Raw genomic sequence first — 7,066 nt, 5'->3', positions numbered from 1 at the left:
AAAAATTGCGTAATCTTAAAGAAAGCTTATTCGAAGATGCCAAGTGTCACGTCAATGTTCCATTTCTAGAAAAAAAAAACTATTGTCATGAGCGTATACAAGCAATGAATAATTCACAAGCAAAACCTCTTATATTACAATCCTCATTATTTCGAGCTTAAGCTGACAATTATCAAATGACACAAATTTTCCTCTGTTTGTTATCAATTTTCAAAACAATTTTTATAAAACTTATAGAGTGAAATTTCTTGCATTTGCCAGTAATTTAGTATCAATCAATAAACTGTTCATTTTTTGAAAAGTGTACATGTTCAACAATCCGAATGTTAAAAATGAATACCATTTCGTTAAATTTGTGGAAAAGTCGATGAGCATGTGTGACGTATACTCGTTATATATGACTTGAAACTGAAAAAAACGAATTTTTCTCGGCGAATGTTTTATTGGACTTGCGGATATAATATTCTGCGGTTAAGACAAACCTTTTTTAAGTACTATGGTACTAAAAGTTAAATAAAATTCAATATAATTGTTTAAAAACTTTTGAGGCAGATCCTAAAATGTCTTGCGAATATGTGTGAGTAGTGTATGATGTTGATGCCAAGAATGTCCCATCTTCTTGTATTTGCATCGATATTTTGCTGCGCTATGGCTAGATATTATTTGCACAAGATTTGTAAGAAAAGGTAAAGCACCGACAATAAAAATGTCCAGTTTGTAGATTTACAAAAGCGAACTGCCTCGTTTCGTTGGGCAAACGTCAAGTTAAATTCTTTAGATATGATAGTCTCTACTTCGACTGTTTCAATCAATCAAATCTTCAAATTTTGTGTAAATTTATTAGAAAAATTATTGACAAGTTGGAATTTCTCTGATACGTTTAATGCTTTCAGAATATAGACTATCTGATACAATTACTTTACCCCAACAATTTATTTTTATATACATGTTCTTCTGTATACCTTTGTGTCGAGACCGGTTTAACCAGAATTAAGTGAAATGTATGTATACATAATCATTTAATATCATTCCTTACCCTACCAGTGTACCTGGTGCATGCTCCCATTTATTAGTGGTGTCCGAGTTGCTCATTTACTTTTGTTACTTTGTATGTGTGATTTTAGTTACTTTATGTTCTTTGCTGTATATGTCTGTTTTCCATGTCTGGTCTTTGTCCCTGGATTACATTCTTTTGATTACCGATATAACCTTGGTTCCCTTGATTACAACTTAAACAAAAGGGTTTTTAGATTAAGAAAATGAAATGAATATGTCATCGTTTTATGACAAATAACTTCATTTAAGTTAAATAATGCATTGTACAAGACATGCTACACTGTACTAAGACACGCTCTGTACAAAATACTTAAATAATGCATTGTGCAAGAAATACTACATTGTACTAAGACACGCTCTGTATAAAATATTTCTTTACAAATTTATATGGTTTTTATTAAACATTCATTCAAGGTTTTGTTAAAATCAGATAAAAACACACCAGATTCACTTTATTTTTAACTCAAGCACAATTGCAGTTCACAAATCTAGTCTTAAATTTGCAGTTTGCAAGAGTTATCATCCTTGGTTCCGTTTAAATGGTAGATTAGTGTAGTCTTCTCCAGATTATAGATCTGTATACAGAAAAGCCTCCATGAATCACATTTTCTATTCGCAGTGTCTGAAGTTTTTTTATGGATTAGTACTTGAACCAATATTTGTATTTCAGCTCGACCAAATATATTCCGTGTGTTACAAGCAAAGAGGATAAATGTGCTTCAAGTTTGCCTTGAGCATCCTTGTCTACATATTTTGTGTATCTTGAAACGTGATATGTTTTCGTCACATGAAGATTAAGTTTTTGATTTCATCAAGTCTTGATAAATTCAGAAATATCGACCAGAGCTGCATGCAATAACTTTGTTTTCCTTATCTTGAAATCCACAAGGGTATCTCGTGAAGTTATCAGTTTTCATTAGACATCCTGGAATAATGTTATCGCGAGAAAACCAAGAACATTGACTATCCGATTAAGAATTATGCGTTTCATTAACTTGATAAAGTCATTAATTTTGTCCGTTTTCTTGACTTGAACTTTAAAGACGGTGTCTTTGAAAAGGAACATAAAAAAAGAATAATTTAATTATATTGTTGAAACGAGTATAAAGTCAATGACTGGTTGATCTTTTGCTTGTTTTTTTTCTAAAGGAATATCAAATGTTTCAGTACAAATTCTTCTCTCATTTTGAACACATTTTGTATCCATCCCACATTTTCTTTATACAACACCTTACATCATTACGTTTAATGCTGGGTTTATTAATCCAGCAAAATAAATTTTATCCAAACCGATTGCATTCAAACTTTGTTTGTATCATAATTTTATACAAAGTAATATCTTCCATAATCAGTCTATAAGAAATCTACCAACTTAAATTTCGGATTTTGATTGACATTTTTATAATAATGCAAAATTTCTGAAAGTAACTATATTTTTTCGTAATTTGTTTTCAACGATTTCCCTCTACTGTCTGTCAAAACAGATGATTCCATGGACCATATAGTCTTCCTTCATATAATTTGCAATACATCAAGCATTTTCAGATTTTAAGTTTGATTTTATTGACATTACGTAAGAAAATGCTTGTTGTGATTAATGTGTTAAATTTGAGGAATTGAGGAAAAAAATATGTGTAAGGGTTAATTTCTACTTTTATCTTGGTTATAAAATTGTGTGGTTAATATTTTGTTCTAATCTCAATTCATAGATTGATCATAATGTTTCTGGGATGTCTGTATACTGTTGAAGTGTAAACCCAGTTACAATACAGAACAATAAACTAATATCTAAAATATCGAACACATAATAAGTCGGAGGGACATATTAAATAACAAATGATAACTTTCTTAATTACATGTATTGGTTTGTGCCTTTGTGTTATTCTTGTGTTATCTTAACCTAATCTTGCAATCTTTTCACTTCATATTTGTCCTGACCCAAACGCATTCTTTTCCGCAATTAGTTTCAGGCTAGAGCCATTATTTTTTTTATTATTGAACCGCTGGTATATTATTTTTAGTTATAAAATAAATGGTTTCTCCAAATCTTCAGATGCAGCAGCATGTTTCATGCCTATAGCGACCCTTCCTGCATATCGCCAAAGAACGTGTTATTTGCAGTAGAAAACAAAGCGATAACATATCGTTGTCAATGAAAATTTCTGTTTATTTCGTGTGCATTGTCCAATCGTAGTAATTTAATATAAATGGCTATACTTGAATTGAACTTTCAAATCCTGTTGTCCTTAGTCAAACTCTTATGTAGAGCAAGATTTGAACAAAATGTTATTATTTTACAACGATTTAGAAGTACAAATTAAAGGAAAATAATTAGAGAATTGAAATTGCCGAATAACCATCTGATCCATGCTTCCATTAGAACTTAGTTTTCAAATATGTGAAGTAGCACTCCAGGTAAGAATCATGCAAAATGCGATTCATTTTTTGAAAGCCTACATATTTTTATTTTTGATAGTTTGTTTAAAATGTTATAGAAAATAGGAATAAGCTTTCCGTATAACCCTCGTTCTTAGGAGATAAAAATTATATAGAATGCACTGTATAATTCAAAACTAAGGGAGATAACTCTGTAAATGACACTAAAATATAATAGAAACTGTTGGATTTTCAATATGAATTATCTCCTACGAGCAGACAGATTGGAATTAATAATTATACATATCACCATATAAACCTATAAAGCAACTTAATTACAAAAATAAATGTGTGTAACCTTTTTCAGGTGTATATCACATATTACAGAACTTGCATAATTTTTTTTAAAATATTACTTAAATAGTCCTGTGTATTCTTTACTGCCAAGGAAAGAGAAAAAAACAATATAATCGGATAAATACGACTGCATCACTTGCCTGTTTGAAAAAGTTGCTTGGTAATACAAAATTTTTACGTTGGTCTTTCTCGATACAACCCAAGTGACAACTGGAATTGAAAACTTCATTTGCAGCAGTCGATTTCAATAAAACGCTTATCCGTTATTTTTACCGATAAAATCATTAATATGGTATTAGAAAATCAACAACTTCTTGTCACATTGACAAGAACTTTGCAAGAGAAATACAAAAATACCAATCGTATTAATATAACAAATTTCGATATGCTTTACACGTCCTAAAGATGTAACTCCTCATCCTCAGCATAAGCATTAAATACATAATAAAACTAATCCAAGAGTCAAAAGTTAATTATATACAAGAAGTACTCAAAACTGAAACTATCGAAAAACGGAAGCCACAGCCATTGAAAAGAGGTTCATTGGTGAAATGGGTACAAACAGCTATTGAAACAAGGACAATTTCTTTAAAGGAAAAATAAAAGTGACTCGTGTTTTGTTTTGTGATGGTTTTCTTGTTGTGTTTAAAATTGAAATTATACTATATATTTATATATTTTACAGGAACACGACATACTCATACAATGGTGTCTACGAGCTTAATCGTCACTCCAACGCTGAATGTTACAATAAAATTGTTAAATTATTAAGGGCAATCATAAATTCAATTCCAAATTTATTATTGTGTTTATCCGTCGTCAGAAAAGAATGTTCAGTAAATTGAGTTCGGAACATGTTCAGACAATAGGTAGGAAGCAATTCAGGAAGTGAGATTATTTTTTAAACCAGATACTTGTGTTTCTGAAATACACCTATACTTTTGAGATCCTGTCGGGTGTATTCGCATTAATACTACTCGACAAAATCAAGGAAATTTCGAAGACAATTTGGATAATACTTCTTGAAAACTTATTGAATGCAGATGCAAGCATAAAATGGTACAAAAGGGTACAAAACTTTGACATTCAGTGGCTTCCTGCTTATTATTTTGCCAATTATTCATATAACTCTCTTTCCCTTTTCTTGAATTAAGTCCGGATGTACGTACGTTTGATAAAATTTGCTTACCAATATGATAAGCATTTTAAACAGGAACCAGACCCATAAAGCTGTCAAGCAGTCTGTGTAATGCAATAAAACCATCAACAATGAGTAGCGAGTATTTTACATTATCGAAAGCCTGTTTTGTATTAATGAGACTAAGTGTAACGTCGATGCTAAAAGCGGTATGAACTTATATAAAGTAGAAAAGGAAAGGATTATGGTTGATCAAATGCACCTGCCTATAAGCTAAAACCAAAATAGCAAATTCTTTAAGAAATTACTAATACTTAAAGTATTTGATAAGTGTAATCACGCCTTTAAGTTCGCTTTGGAAAAACCCCGACACCAAAATGATAAAATCCACGGTAACTGAATGATGACAATTCTTTAAAATCAATTCACCTTGAAATGGACGAAGTAAGTGAAAAAAGGACTGATTAAGAGCCATAGCATTAAATAATGGTATATGTCGTTTTGCTTGTATTCAGTGTTACAAAATCTTATGATCCTCAATTTTGACTACAATGCTGGTCAAATATTGGTCACATCAATGAGATGACCAGTTTAGTCCTTTTTTTTTCACTTTTTTTTTACTAATTTATTTTCTGTTAGACTGAAATTGATCTCTGTGGTTATGACATCATTGGTTTATTTCGTAGAAATTATCGATATGAGGATTTATTCTTTTTAATGATTGCTTTCGCTATATCACTATAAATGTAGCAGGTAAGATATACCTAAAACCTTTTAATGTTCGTTAAAACAATGGGCAGCACTATTGAGGTTTACTCTGATAACATCCTTCAAAGTTTGAAAGCTCTGTCCCCGATCAATTTGTCATGACTTTAAGGAGGTAGTCCTAAGGTAAGGTACGTAACTCATTTAGTCAGTGATATGTTTGTATCATATTCAATTTCACCAAAGCCTCTCAAGCTTCCGTTTGAAGCAGAATAAAAGTCAATTAGATGCTTACATAAGATTGATGTAAAATGCTGAATACAAACGTTCCGATGATTTTTAAGAGTTATGTCCCTTACCCTAGGTCTACCTCCTTAATTCCTAACGAACCAAAGGTACAAATAGTGACATCTGAATATGAAAATTTACAGAATCATGAGAGGAAGATCTGTAGTTAAATAAGTTGAAAAAATTATCCTGAAACAGCTTTGTGTCTATTACTTATCGCTCACTTATCGAAAGATAATCGTTTGATTGTCTGTAAATTGAACAGTTATTGATCAAACATTTGTATGAAATATGACCGCTTACTATAGGCCTGTGTGATCTCGAAATTTATTTAAAATTATATTTATTACATGAAAAATATAACATTTTAGCCTATATTGACGCAGGAATGGGTCCTAACCAAACTACCATTTTCCTGGCTGCATTGAACAAACCACCAATAAGCGTAAAAACATTAAAGCAAAGAGAAAGGGATATAGGTTATAGGATTGAAAACTGTACAGATGTGTCTTTACACAAAACCATACACGAGGAAATAGCCTCAGTACAGTTTACAAAGATATAAATATATACATACAAAGTTATTATATTTAGTCAGTGTGCTTTTTAAGAATAGATACGAGACAGAAAACCAAATTGTATTGAAAATATATATAAATATACACATGAGACAGGGGTGGATTCACATATTTTGAGAAGTGGGTTGCAGAGGGGTTACATGCTAATATTTGCTTTTGCCCAACACGACATGAAATTTTTTATCCGACTTTTGATCCACCACCGGTAGAAGAAATCAGACCGAAAAAATTAGGTAATAAAAAACAAAAGATATCAAACTGATATTCCTACAAGGATAAACGCCTATACTGAATCAATATATATCCATTGTTTGAATTTTTTACGCTTTAAATAATCGTCAAATTGCAAAATTAGGGTTAAGATAAGACGAAAGAATCGGGTTCGTTTTTAAAAGTACCTAAACACAAGTGTGTTGTTGTAAATTATTAAAATTAAACTCTTTTATTTAAATTCACTATTCTGCATTCTGATTACAAATGACGATCTATTCAAAGTTTCACATTAAAATTCAATTGGTGCCGTAGCAGTATGCCATATTTTGTGATATTCAGGTTCGTTGTCGAATTA

The sequence above is a fragment of the Perna viridis genome, chromosome 8, assembly GCF_037379345.1.
Source record: "Perna viridis isolate PV_CMFRI_1.1 ecotype Kerala chromosome 8, ASM3737934v1, whole genome shotgun sequence".
Lineage (NCBI taxonomy): Eukaryota > Metazoa > Mollusca > Bivalvia > Mytilida > Mytilidae > Perna > Perna viridis.
The sequence above is the reverse complement of the archived record's forward strand: the minus strand, read 5'-3'. Positions refer to the sequence as shown.